The sequence below is a fragment of the Falco cherrug genome, chromosome 2 (genome assembly GCF_023634085.1).
Source record: "Falco cherrug isolate bFalChe1 chromosome 2, bFalChe1.pri, whole genome shotgun sequence".
NCBI classification, from domain to species: Eukaryota; Metazoa; Chordata; class Aves; order Falconiformes; family Falconidae; genus Falco; species Falco cherrug.
Window position 1 is genome coordinate 22,586,970 of NC_073698.1, and position 13,058 is coordinate 22,600,027.

General features: G+C 40.9%; 1 protein-coding gene across 9 annotated transcripts in view; it reads left to right on the forward strand.

Moving 5' to 3' along the window:
- The first annotated feature begins 303 nt into the window (after positions 1–303).
- The window catches only part of WASF3 (WASP family member 3), a 74,659-nt gene continuing 61,904 nt past the window's right edge, over positions 304–13,058 (forward strand). For 4 of the 9 annotated variants that reach the window (XM_055703061.1, XM_055703055.1, XM_055703063.1 and 1 more), the window contains exon 1: positions 305–400. The gene's annotated coding sequence lies outside the window, so the exon portion shown is untranslated. Of the gene's footprint in view, positions 401–1,165; positions 1,295–13,058 lie in introns of all 9 variants that reach the window. The other 5 variants (XM_055703057.1, XM_055703056.1, XM_055703060.1 and 2 more) reach the window with 4 other exon arrangements.

Below are 13,058 nucleotides of genomic sequence, written 5' to 3' on the forward strand. Positions count from 1 at the left end.
CAGCCCCCACACCCCAGGGACTTCGGCGGCCGCAGCGAGCGGCGGGAGCGAGCCCCGGGCTGGCGGCCGGAGGGGACGGGCGAGCCGGTCAGCGGGAGGAAACGCCCCGGCTCCGGCCTCTTGCGAACCCCAGGTAGGGGCCTCTGATTGACAGTTCTCCCCGCCCTCTTAGCGTTTTCATTGGATGCTTTTCACGCCGATCAGCAATGTGTGCGGAGAAGCTCTGGCCTTCATTGGCGGACCTTGCCCCGCCCCTCCTCGCCCAAAGGAGCGGCGAGGGGGCGGGGCCCGAGGCTGGAGGGGCGGAGCGGCGGTGATGGGCGCGGAGGCTTAGCCCGCGAAGGCGGTCGGCGGCGGCTGGAGCGGCGTCGGCGCGGGCTGGGACGGAGTGCGGCGCCAGGTGGGTGCGGGGCCGGGGCCGGGGCCGTACTCCCGTCTCCCTCAGCCGCGGCGGAGGGCGGGCCGGCCGGCGGTGCGCAGGGGGTCCGTTCCTCCCCTGGGAGCTCGGCGGCCGCCGCCGGGAGGGGCGCTGAGGGGGAGCAGCCGCTTTTTAACGGTCTCTGGCCGCCCGCGGGGATAATCCCGCCGCTGCCCTGTGCGAGCCCCCTCAGCGCGGCGGCGCCTTTCTCTTCACAGCCGCGGTGGGAGCAGCCGCGAGTCGCTCCGGGGCTTCGCGCTCTCCTCCCGCCCGGGCCGAGCTGCCCGTCCTGGGGCCCTCTTGCCTCAGCCGGGGCGGGGGGGTTGGAGCTTTGTTTCCAGCTCTCCTGCCGGCCTCGGCCCCTTGCCAGCCCCCGGGGCCGCGAGGCGCGTTCCCTTTTCCCCCCTTCGCTCTCAGCTGGGGGCTGCGGAGCCCCAGGGCGTGGGGTCGGGGAACGGGCTCCCGAGCTTGCGGGTCTCAGGGCTGGCGCGGGGGCTCAGCCCGGGCTGCGGGGAACGGCCCTGAGGCCCGTGAGTACGGGGCCGCTCCTCACCCGTGGCACCCCCCGTGAGTGGCCCCCGACCCGGCACCGTAGCGTGGCGCTGGCAAGTCTCTTCTGATGTCCGGCGGTTTTCAAGTACGTAAAATAACCGCTTTTGGCTTTGAAGGGCGCTGGGAGTCCTTGACGGCTCGGGAACTTTTAATTCCCCCTTGTTTTTATTTTTCCCTGCTCACGGTTTTTTTCAGGTTAATTGTTTTTTCCACTTATTTCTTAAGTGACTATAGCTGAGAAGAAGCTGGGAGTCGGAGTGAGTGCAGCCGTGTGAACACAGGGATATATTGCAACTGCCGAATGTCTAATGCTAGCTGAAAACAGTTAAGAAATGCCTTTTTTATTATTTTTCTTCTGGTTTCTGATACAGTTCAGTAATCGCTGCAGATAACTAACAGGAGAAGGACTGATAGTTTTAGGCTGAGCAACAGTCTGTGAAGTGGGGCCAGTCCTTGAGTGATGGGTTATTAGATGCAGTTGTGAGATTCCTTGATAGAAAATACTTCAAAGCACAAATGGTTTAGTTTGTGTGCTGTTTGTGCAGGAACAGGAAAAAGCTGTCTAGCTGTGGTTCTTTGTGCCCCTTCTGTAAACTACAGGGAATGAGGGGAAAGTATTCCTATTAGAAAAAGATGGGGGCAAATTATGAAGGCCGCCAGGAACTTAGAGGCTTTAAATCTGGGGATGAGAAGGAGGTGGTTTTGCCTTGCCTGTTGTGCAAGACTGGCCTTTTTTTCTTCTTTTTCTTTTTAAAACTTTACTTAGGGAATCAAAAAGTATTACATTTATAGGAGATAGACTGGTGTTTTGACTTTGCCCGATACACGATTAGCTACTATGGAAAATACTGTATGTGCCTGAAGAAGGGAATGGAATAAGGCTACAGTTCTTAGCCTGCAGCATGTTCTCGGATGCTACAGCAAGATGTGAAGTCGTGTGGCCTTTTACATATGGAGGTTGATGTGATATGGAATAATTATGTAGACTAACACCCAAGCTGAAAACCTGTTAATAAAGGTACAAGCTAAAGTGCTCGCAAACTTAACTATTCAAGATTAGACCCTGTATTTGAGCTGTGGAACTGAGCTTTGTTGGGTATTATATTCAGTTACAGCTTACTCTTGCCTTTAAGTTCTCGTCAGAAGAAGATACGCCAAGATGGAAGGACATCTGTCTGCCTACACGAAAATAAAGGCCCTAAGTCGTTCTTACTCAGTAAGAACGTGGCTTTCAGGAAGTCCTGTAAGAAGGAAGTTTTATCTGTAGCTCTTCATTTGAGATCAGGACCAGATCATGTTCCCCTGAGCAGTGTTGAAGCTCCGTTTATTTCCAGCTGAATTTTGGGGATGAGTTGTGCAAAGCAAACTTCTCTTACTGCCTGCTGGAAGATCAGTTTTGTGTTTATGTTGCTAGTGGTAACATGGATGTAGTTATTGGGTGGTGAGCACAGATTTTGTTGTATGTGAAATAATATATAACTTAGCGAGCCTTCTTTCTTTTTTTCTGTGGCAATTTTCTCCAACTAAAAAAGTAGACATTTTTTTAATCGGGTACTGAAACAATAGTCTTGATTATACACAATAGTTACTGAAACTGTAGTCTTTGCTAATCTTCCTATTTGTTCATGGAAGTAATAAAAGATGACTTTCTATGTCAGAAATAGAATTCCTTGTACTTTAAAAAGGGTAAGTTATTGAGGCTTCAAGTTTGATTTATATGGTACAACACATATGACATTTCATAGTTCATAGCAGCTTAAACCTGCTTTGTTTTTCAGTATATGCCTTGTCTGTACAACATGCCTCAAAGGATTATGATTTTAAGACTAGTAATATAAAATTCTTACAGATAATCTGCTCCTTGGTATGACTACTTTATGTCAGGTTTATTTACTTTATTCTTCAATGAGAAGGTACATACTGTGTATTTTTCTGAAACAAGAATAACAGTGTCTGCAGTCAGTATTCCTGTATGGAGGAAAGAGGGGGGGGGAAAGGCATTGTGTTACAGGCAATAGGAATGCTATTTTGAAGCTTATGTACAGTGATTAGCAGGGCAGGATTTCTGAAAACCAAACTACAGCAGGTATTTTATTGAAGAATTCCAGAAGAGCTGATGGTATCTTGAGTATTTAGCTCACTGTATCAGTGTCACTCGGACAGTGAATTAGCTTTCATGCCTCTGCAAGTCCTCCCTTTTTGATTAAAATTCCTGCATGGACAGTTGTATCTTGGTGTATGCTTCGTTCTTTCAAGTCCTCCCTGTCTTCCAGAGCTCTCTTGACTGCTTTTAGTGGGGAATGAGCAAGACATCATGTTGTGGTTAATTGCAGTCTGCTCTTCCAGGCGTGTCTTTAGTTGGGGTGGGCTTTATACGGTCTTGTCACTGAGCTTGAATCTGATACAGGTTGTATAATACAGCACTCTTTGGCCTCTTCAATTCAAAGGTGGTGTATTGGTATCTGCCCAATTCCTGGGTGGCTCCAGTTAAAATTTTTGGACTTCCTGCGGTCATTACAGTGACTGTATTTTTTGCTTGTGTAGGGTGTTGAGCTACAGGCTGTATATCAGGTGAATTGGACTAGTAGTGTAAGTTACTAGCCAGGCTGTGTGTGTTTGGTGGGTTATGATGTGTAGTTTGGTTAATTACCTTACTAGCAGGAAGATAATGATTTACAGTACTGATGGGGAGAAGTTGTTTTTATCAGGTTTTCTTACCCCTCTAATCTTAAAGTCATTCAGTATATGAAGATGGTTAATAGGATTGGATTGTAAATACATGCCTTCCAGTGTTACATACAATGGTACGCTGCCTTCACAAGATTCCTTGTACCAGCAGTACTATGGGTCACAGGTTGTAATTGTTTATTCTCTTATAGGAACTGATAGAGAGGTAGAGGGTGAGTATTAACTTCTCCATACGGAAGTCTAATGTACAGGATACCTGCAATGCAAGAAAATCAGTGACTCGACTAAGAACGGAGGCATCTTGAGCCTTAGCTATGTAGCAGAACTGTGCTAGCGCTTATTCTCTCCTGAGAACTTGGTCTACCTTTAGAGGTAATAATCGAAATAACATGAAGTTACACCAGATTTATTTATTCAACTTTAAAGTGAGTTCTTTCCTCTACACTTATGTTATCTAGATATAATTGTTCCAAAGCCAGCCTGCTGAAAAGCTGCTGAAAAAAGGGGTGTTTTTTTTTAAACTGGAAAAGCACTGTTGTTTTTCACCCCTCTTTTGGAAACTTGGATAACTGAAATATTTTTAGTTGAAGATAGATGTCACTTCTTTTTCCTCTGCCAAAAGCAGAAACAAAACATTTGGGAAGAAATTAAGAAATTTTTCTGTAGAAGCAGCTGGAAATCAAAATGGAAGGCTTCATGCTCATTCAGGCTGTAAACTAGGAGCTTATCTTGCTTGATTTCTTTATTTTTGGGAGGTGAGATAGCTGTTAAATTTTTGTTGAAGGCTTGTTTAGTATGGTAAGTGTTTATTGGATTTGCTTGCTTGTTTTTTTTAAAAAAACAAATTTGTGTTAAGGATTTAGAGTTGTTCTGAATTTCAACACATTGTAAATTAGTCTTTCATGTACTTATTCAGCCATTGAACTAATGGTGTTTTGGATCTAGAATAGATTCCTGTATGTGTTTGGGATTTTCTTCTTTTGTGGACCTCTCCATTTAGCAGAATTTTAGTTACTCTCTTTCTAGATACTTGGAGCTCCTTCCTACCTGTTGGTTGTAAATATCACCTCTTTATTCTTACAATGATTTGGTAGCCACATAAAGTTATTGGGACAATGTGTGTTTCTATTAAGCATAGAACATCTTACATGAAATTTATTTAATACTTTGAATATTCATTTTACTTGTGCTTCAACTCTGAATAATCTTTTGTATTCTAAAAAATATATTTTAAAAGCAGAAAAAAATTGACTGTTATTCAAGTTTAACTTGATTGATGTTTGTTAAAACATGTCAATCTAGAACAAAAACAATAGAGCAAAATGTTTTCCCATCATTTGTATGCTATCAAAGAGATTATACTTAACATGTAGGTTCATTCATAACTAGAAGGCTCCTTGCAAGAGTATTTTAGTAAGAAGTAGTGGAAAGAACTGATACAGACTATGGAGTGCTGGGTTAAATAGTTGGCTAAGCAGTGGTGAATGTAACAAAAATAAATGTCTAGAACATGGTTGGCATGTAGATATTTTTCCTTTAGTTTTTGAATTAATCTTGCATTCTGTAGATACTTAGGTTTTATAGTAGTTTTCAGAATGATGCAACCTTTCAAATGCTGGTGACATAAAGTATGTATAGGTATCAATGGTAATTTGAATCCAATCAGAGTTTGTGTTTTACAGTCGTCATAATCAATATAAATAGAAGTAGCCTATGCTAAGGCAGTTGTAACTTCCATTAATCTGTCAAACCCAGAGTTTTAGGTTGACTTAAATGTATTTTTCTTTCGGACAAGAAAAAACGAGATCTTCAAACCTTGTGCACAGAATTACGACCTGGCTTGTTTTCTCTCTGGTTCCATAAATGAAAACTCTTATTTCACTGTTTCTTTGGCCCAAGCTATTATTGTACATCCCTATCGTGAAAGTCTGCCCAATACAGAAACTATAGAGTAATTTTTTGTAGAAAAACTATCAAGCATTGTTCACTTACATGGCAGTATACACAGATAAACTTACATCAATGAAAAATACTTAACACCATTAAGGTCAAATGAGACAGACTTTTTGAAACTTCTGCAGTGGTTATGTTTCCTCCTATGCTGGTGTAAATGAATAGTTAAGGTTTGTTTGGCTGTTGTAATTATGCGTTATTGTGTTTTGGAGCAGTTTTTTTAGTATCTGAATATGCACTTGCTTTAGAGTTCTATATATATTACAGTGATTTCAAGTCCTCTGTCAGCCTTGTGTTGATTGGTTATGGAACTTCAAAATTGGTAAGGGAAGTTTAAGCTATAAATAGTGAAAATGCTGTTTAATGCATGATCTGAATGAAATTCATAGATTAAAAAAAATCAATTTGTAGCAAGTGCTGCTAGCAATTACAGTTTTTTCAGATATTTGAAATTTTACATAAGCTTGATATTTGGTAGTTTTTTAGGTGAAGAATGCTGAAATACTTTGTTGTCATGCAGCCTTTTCTAACTTTGCAATTTAATTGAAATTGGCTCCTTCAGTCTTTCTAAGGTAATGTCATGTTTTCAGGTGCCTGGCTTGTCTGTGAACACATGTAACTATTTTATTTATATTTAAGCTGTTTGTTGAACAGTTGACTATTAAAACAAGGTGCTGTTTGGGCTAGGGCTGTACTAGTAAGATGTAGAGGCCACTGCATCTTGTTGAAGAGCTGTATTTGGATGACCATGCTCAGGGGCTGCTGTGTGTTTTTTCCTGTTGGGTTACCTGAGTGGGAGCCCTGAATTTTTAGGGGACTATCTCTTAATACTAAACATGGACTGTCTTACTGTTAGTATGTTAAAGATTCCTCATTCAGAAAACGCTTGTATTTCCTTGTTATTGTTGAATTTGGATGATACTGCTTTTCTTGGAATGCTGTAAGTTGCTTGTGTTCCTGGTTTTCTTGGTTCTTCTCTAGTGTCTTGTCCTCCATGTTGCTGGTTAGTTGGATCTCGGCATACAGTAATATTCAGGATTAGTGTGCTTTCTTCATGATTTACAAAGCCTTTTTAATGTGTTGGTAGGTTATGAAGGCAGAGGTGGTTGTTGGTATGTTTTATTCCATCAGTTTGGGCTCCACAGTATAAGAAGGATACTACTAGAGTGTGTCCAAAGGAGGGCAATGGAGATGGTGAAAGGATTAGAGGGCATGACTTATGAGGAGAGGCTGAGGATACTAGGTTTGTTCCACTTGGAGGAGAGGTTACTGAGGCATGACTGCGTTGCTGTCTACAACTCTCTCATGATGGGGAGCAGAAAGGGAGGTGCTGATCTTGATTTCTCATGCCCCACCACCAGACACCAGAGACACAACTTAAAGCTGCATCAGAAGATGTTTGGATTGGGTATCTGGACAAAGCTCTTCACTCGGTGGGTAGTCAAGCACTGGAACAAGCTCCGTGGGGAGGTGGTTGTGACCACAAGCCAGTCAGGATTCAAGAAGTGCTTGAGCAATGCTCTCTGGTATCTGGTTTAACTGTTAGGTTGCCATGTGTAGAGTCAGGAGTTGGACTTGATGATCCTCCTGGGTCCCTTCCAACTCAGGATAATCTATGATAAACATGAAAGGTGTAATGTAATGGTATTTCAGAGGCCTTAGAGGACTTGAGTTTCACCAGCTGTTTAGAAGATGGTATGTGCAAAAATACTTTCTTGTATTGTTGATATATTCAAAAAAACTAAAGTGACAAAGCACCTCATCAGTGAAGACTGAAAAACATATATAATCTCAAAAAATGTTTTATTCAAGTCCAGTTGCCAGGGCAAAGGGAGCATAATGTTAAGGCTGTGTGTGAAGGACAGTGGGTGTAAGTTGGGAATTACTGGAGCTCCATTGTACTTATAGGTGGAGAATGTTATAAAAAATGTGACAGTCAGGACTTTCTTCCATGGACTGGTTAACCAGTTATCCACTTGTCACTTGCTGCAGAGTGAGATAGTGTTGACAGGGCTATTAATAGGGGCTGGGGTTCAATCTGAGTCTGGAGGTGAGATTTATTCCAGTGCTGATGACTGTAATGGCCAGCTGAGTTGGAGTATTCTCTTTTGAATATTTGGAGGTTTATAGTTAATATGATGTATGCAGCTGTTGCCCACTCCTCCCTCTGCAGTAGCTTTTTTCTTGTGGCTATACTGGAAAAGGTTAGTATTCTATGATGCTGAGGAAAACCATTCATTTGCTGTGGACTTGCTTTTGTCCTAACAGGCAGCTGTGGGGACTGGTGTGCTGCAAGACAATGCCTGGGAAGCTTGTTTTATTTTGAAACTTTACACAGCCTTTGGAAACACTTCTTTGAGAAGTTCTTCTGCCTCATTACTTGTGAATGAAAAAAATGAAGTTTGAACTTTTGAATTGGAAGGGGGGCTTTAGTGAAAGTGTGCCTTTTAGTTCTTTCTTCTACAGCAGTTAGAACTTGCTGCTGTTTTCTATAGAATGTTGAAATTTTCTGGAACTCACATCAGCACAGGTTTATTGTGGAGTTATTTCCTTGGAAAGTACTGTTTTTCGTTTTAAAGCTTGGCTGTTGCTTTGAATGCTTGAACAGCTGCAAAGGTGGAGAAAACACATCACTTCAAATGAAGCCTGTGTTTGATGTTATGGTAAATTTAGAGACATTCTCATACGTATATTACTAGGTTTTTTTACACAGCTTGAATATTGCAGTTCCTTCTGACCCCTGCATGCCAACTCAGAAGCTGGAGTGGGTCTAACTCTTCAGTCATGTTTAAGGAGAATGTCTTGGTACAGTTATACAAGTGGCTTGGTTACAGTTTCAGATTACTGCCTAGTAGGAGAAGGGTATATGCCAGGCTATGCTCGACAAGCAGATGTGCAAGTCATGTGCTTTCTATCCCCACCTTTTTTAGAAAGAACTAGGAACTAGCATTTGAGCAGCTTCATTTTTTTCTTTTTTTTTTCTGCATGCAGGGCATCCTGTCTCCTTCAGCTCAGCCAACTTGCTTCTCTTGAATCTCTCCATTCTTCAAATCCTGCAGGTCTTGTGCATCTTCACTGTAGCAATCACTTCATATTTATAGCAAGTAAAAAGTTGTAGAGCTTGTGCGTGGCAAGTGTGAAATACCTGAATGTTGAAGTGGTGAGGTAGAAATGCCTGTAAGAGGAATGTCTGAGAATGCACTGAAGTATAGTCTTCCAGCCCTCAAGTGAAATGTAGTTATAACATTTGCCTCTGTCATCAAACACTGCTCATACTCTTGTAGACTATCTTGAAGTTTCAAGCATCCTTTGATTCAGGGTGGGTAATTCTCTACAAAGATGTAGATAAGATTAGGAGCAACACCAATTTACTAGCTTGAGCTATAATGCTGTAAAAGACAAACCTTCATGTCTAGTTGTTGAACTTCTGTGCAGGATTTACATAGCTAATAAGAATGTCCATGTCAGTGGACTAATAAGCAGTTGATTTTTTTAACCTTAAGGATTTTTATTAGCCTGAAATAGCTGCATCTGAAATACTACTCTAAGATCATTGGGATTCTGACGTTATTTGTTTAAAATTTCTTCTCCAGTAGAATAGCAAGTATGTGCTTTGTGATAATGTTGTTCTGGTTGCTGTGCTAACAGTTCTGAGGGCCTCTAAGCTTGCATGGATCTGCCGCCTGCTGTCCTGTAGGAGATGATACTCTTGGTCACTTAGCTGGCTGAAGTGTTGTCTGACTAGCTGGCTTGATGTTGGAGCAGGTTTAGCAGCCTTCAGGAATTTCTGGATCTTGGAGAGCGGCAAGGTTCTGCTCGATGGGATTTATAACTATTTGCAAAAAAACCACCTGGAAGTGGCAAGTAAACTCCATGACTGGGGAAAATTCTGGAACTTCTGTTGTCTTAAATGCTTGAAGTCGACTAAATATTTTACATTATGTAGTAAAATGATCCAGTTGCTATTTCGGTGAGTAATTATGTGATGTATAAGTAATGAAGGACAAAGTCAAATACTGTGGCAGATCAAATCCGTATCTTGTGTCTTTCTGAAGTGTACAGAAATAATAGTCCAATTTGCATGTTTTTATTACCTGTTCTCTTTTGCAATTTGAAACTATGGAGGCAACAGTGAAATACCACCTGTCCAGTAAAGGTGGTTATTTTTGCTGCCTGTGCAAATCTATCTCTTTCTCTCCCTTGTCCTGTGTATTAAGGTGAAGCTGTTGGTGTTCTTCATATGCTACTTCCTTGTTTGAATTTTCTGTTTTGCTTCCTCCTGCTGCAAACTTGCTTCTGTGCGTTTCTTCTGAAGTCTTTTACTTCCCTTTCAAACTGTCTTGTATATCCTAGTATTTCCTGTAAGAAGGGCATTGTGATGAACTTCTGCTTCATGTCATTTCTGGTGAAACCCACAGATGCCTTTTTTTAGAAAGCGAAATGCTTGGAGATGTAAAAAACCCAAACCACAACAAAAACTCTCCCCACTGCCGCAATCATCCCCAAAGAAACTTAAAATGGGGAGAAGTAGATGCAAGGCATGAAATGTAAACCCTTGCCAAATGTAAATCCTTCTTTCCTCAACTGAGTGAACTGTCTGCTATCAGATTTCTTTAAGCCACAGAATGTTGTTTTTGGCAGGAACATCAGAGAGAGTATTCTTTCTTTTAAACAGTTGTTGTTTGGAAAACAAGCATATGTCTGGCATGATCATGGATTTCTAAAAGAGGAAAAAGTGATTTTATTTTCAAAACATGTAATAAAACTTGATTTCCAGAAACAAATGTTAAATGCTTCTGGAAGCTCAAGTTTAATGATGTGTCCTTACAGTTGGTTGTCAAGGTTGAAACAACAAGCACAGTTAGCCTTTAAGCTGCTAAATGCTAATCATAGCCTGGCAGGAGCTTTCCTCAGCCAAGTTACTGGGCTCTGGAGAAGCACACAGGCAGCCTGTAATAATATTTTGAAGTTTTTTCAAAGCTAAAGTTGAAAGTTGAGCTTCAGATATAAATAAGTCTTCATTTTACGTTTGTGGTAACTGTGATGTTAACTAACACCCATGGCTATAAATCTGTAGTTTGAATATCCCCACTTTGGTTCATCTTGGTAGAATTGTGGCTGTTAAAGCCTTTGAATATGAAGCATTAGAAAATACATTGAAGTAAGTTTTGTGAACCTAAGGGGTGACAGTCTAAACGGTGAACAGCTTTGGGTTGTTTGTCAAAGATAACTTTATACCTCATTACAGAACAATAAATACAGCACAGAACAGTCCCAGTTAACCAAGGAAGTTTGTCTGGGTTCATTGAACTACAGGAATAGACTAAGAATGGAGAAAAATCATGTGCTTTACAGTGAGTGGGAAACATTAGTGAGATATAACTGTGAGGGTAGGAAGTATGAGTGTTGGATCTAGAGGGATGAAACCAGTGCATTTAATTAAGGGTTATTGAAAGTTATTAATTAGCTTTAAGATGCTCAGAACTGGTGTTTTATAACTAAAATATGTGAGGAAGCCTTGAAACAAAAGCTTGTCTGAAATACAGAGCTTGAAGGACAAGTGTTCTTTTGTCAGAAGTATATTTTGAGTCTTCTAAATCCACTTCGAACAAAATACTAAAATAAATGTAACTGTAGAAATAATTAAATTCCACTGTGGATTAGCTAATTTGCAGGGTATTAGTAGTGAACTATGAAATATACCTTCCATGCTTTCTTGCTCATTTCTGCAGGTGTATAATGAAGTGTTGATCCACTTCTCTGGTTCAAAGCATGCAGGACTTCATGATTTATATCAAGTTCTTATTGGGTGTTAAAAGAACAAACCTGGCTTAAAGTGGCAAGCTTGAGTATCACTTATTTCTGTAGGCTTGAAACAATTTGGTGATTCTGAATAGAAAAGAATGTGGCTTATGGAACAGCTGGCCCGTAAGATGCAGTAGCTGCATTTACCCAGTTCTCCCCTTCCCCCTCAAACAGTGTTAGTTGTGAGCTGTTTCATGCAAGATTGGGCCTTACAGCAGTTTTATCTAGGAACAGATACTGATACTCGACAGGCTTGGGAGAAAGTGAGGTTCTCTTCCTTATTAATGATTAGTCTGCCAGATAGATTCTTGGTAGCCAAGAAGAGGCTTTGTAAGTCACTTAACTGATCTAGTACTACTTTTGACCCACTTCTTACTTATTTTTAATACCTCTTGCCCCTAATGCACAGATACATTGCTTTAGAGCTAGTTGTGCTTGGGGATGAAAGTTACTGTTGATAGCATAATATCACTTCCAGTTGTTAAGTCAGTGTTCCCCTGTTATGCAGAAAGAATTGGCAAAGAATGTAAGCTGCAAAGGTGCGTGAAATCTGAAAGCATGCATCTTGTGTGTTCTCATGTGCTTTTGTTTGAATTCTAGCTAATCCCTTTTATTTTGCTTACTTCTTCAGAAGTACATGTGGTATGAGATGTTAAACTTTTTTCTCATAAGTCTGTTTGCTACTGTTTCTCTACTACATTCTTTTTTTTTCTTATCAGCTGTATTGTAACTATACAAGAACTTGGAAAATTTAGTCTTAGTTAATTATCTTGGTTTACTGGGCTTGGTTTAAAAAAAGTGCCATAATCCCTCTAGAGGGAGAGGAGAGCTGTGCTGGGGTAGAGAGGCCTTGAATTTGTAGGAATAGGTATTGTGGGGGTTCCTGTTGCTGGTGCAGTATGACTCTGTATAATAGTCTGTTTGGGTTTAAATTTCCCAAGAACAAGTCCTAACTCTCCTTAGGGCAAGTTAATTTTTCAAAGAACAAAATGCTGGCAGGGGAAAAAGGAGAGGTCTGCTGATACCTGGGATCCCATTGACCCATCCTCCAAAGTTTTATACAGTGTTGTGGTACGTTTTGTTGTTATTCAAATGATTATATTACTAGTTGTTAATGACTTGAATAAAAGAGTGACTAACCTGAAGTGATGAGAGTCTGATGGAGAAAGGATTTTGAGATTAAAATTCCACTTAATTGTGCGATCCAAATTAATTTCTTTTTTGCACAAAACCAGTGTTCTATTTGCCTGGAAAGCAGCAAAACATTATCAGTGGAGGATTGGTGCTAGTGCATGGTTGGACTTCTTATTCTACATTTGTTTGTTTTGCTTTGTGTACAGGGGAGGACATCGCTATTTTTGTAGCAGTAAGATTGTATCTAGAAAGCTGTCTTGATCCAAGTTGTAAAATCTTAAACCTCAGTTTTTCAGTGGGCTTTATGAAGGCAAAGGTTTTTTCTTGTGTGGCTATTAGTTGTTACTGTGGTGTGTGTTTTTTTTTTTTTTTTTTCCTTGGGAAAATACCCACTCTCTGTGACTACCTACTTGGTCCTGATGGTGGATTATTTGTTTCAAGTCCTAGTAATACTTACATTGTCAACTTTAAAGTTGCAAGATCCTCTTTAAAGCAGTAGATTTGGTGC